The sequence below is a fragment of the Triticum dicoccoides genome, chromosome 7B (assembly GCF_002162155.2).
Source record: "Triticum dicoccoides isolate Atlit2015 ecotype Zavitan chromosome 7B, WEW_v2.0, whole genome shotgun sequence".
Taxonomy (NCBI): Eukaryota; Viridiplantae; Streptophyta; class Magnoliopsida; order Poales; family Poaceae; genus Triticum; species Triticum dicoccoides.
The window spans coordinates 480,411,509-480,412,953 of NC_041393.1; positions in this window are offsets into that span (position 1 = coordinate 480,411,509).

Consider the following 1,445-nt stretch of genomic DNA (forward strand, 5'->3'; position numbering starts at 1 on the left):
CAGCATCGATCGGCTTCAGTTAGCAGCAGTAGCGAAGGAATCGCTCGATCGGGTTCAGTTAGCAGCCATCGATCGATCGCACGGGTTCAGTAACGCGTAGCCTGCAGTGCGATCGCCCGGGTTCAGTTAGAGCCCAATGCCTCGCTCGGGTTTGTTGGAAATATGCCCTAGAGGCAATAATAAAATGATTATTATTATATTTCCTTGTTCATGATAATTGTCTATTATTCATGCTATAATTGTGTTATCCGAAAACCGTAACACATGTGTGAATACATAGACCACAACATGTCCCTAGTAGCCCTCTAGTTGACTAGCTCGTTGATCAATAGATAGTCATGGTTTCCTCACTATGGACATTGGATGTTATTGATAACGGGATCACATCATTAGGAGAATGATTTGATGGACAAGACCCAATCCTAAGCATAGCACAAGATCGTGTAGTTCGTTTGCTAGAGCATTTCCAATGTCAAGTATCTTTTCCTTAGACCATGAGATCGTGTAACTCCCGGATACCGTAGGAGTGCTTTGGGTGTACCAAACGTCACAATGTAACTTGGTGACTATAAAAGTATACTACGGATATCCCCCAAACTATCTGTTGGGTTGACACGGATCGAGACTGGGATTTGTCACTCCGTATGACGGAGAGGTATCTCTGGGCCCACTCGGTAATGCATCATCATAATGAGCTCAAAGTGACCATGTGTTTGGTCACGGGATCATGCATTACGGTACGGGTAAAGTGACTTGCCGGTAATGAGATTGAACGAGGTATTGGGATACCGACAATTGAATCTCGAGCAAGTAACGTACCGATTGACAAAGGGAATTGTATACGGGATTACTTGAATCCTCGAAATCATGGTTCATTCGATCAGATCATCGAGGAGCATGTGGGAGCCAACATGGGTATCCAGATCCCGTTGTTGGTTATTGACCGGAGAGTCGTCTCGGTCATGTCTGCATGTCTACCGAACCCGTAGGGTCTACACACTTAAGGTTCGGTGATGCTAGGGTTGTAGAGATATTAGTATGCAGTAACCTGAAAGTTGTTCGGAGTCCCAGATGAGATCCCGGACATCACGAGGAGTTCCAGAATGGTCCGGAGGTGAAGAATTATATATAGGAAGTCCAGTTTCGGCCATCGGGAAAGTTTCGGGGGTCATCGGTATTGTACCGGGACCACCGGAAGGGTCCCGGGGGTCCACCGAATGGGACCACCTATCCCGGAGGGCCCCATGGGCTGAAGTGGGGAGGGAACCAGTCCCTGGTGGGCTGGTGCGCCCCCCTTGGGCCTCCCCCTGCGCCTAGGGTTGGAAACCCTAGGGGTGGGGGGCGCCCCACTTGGCTTGGGGGGCAAACCACCCCCTTGGCCGCCGCCCCCCCTTGGAGATTGGATCTCCTAGGGCCGGCGCCCCCCCAGGGGCCCTATATAAAGA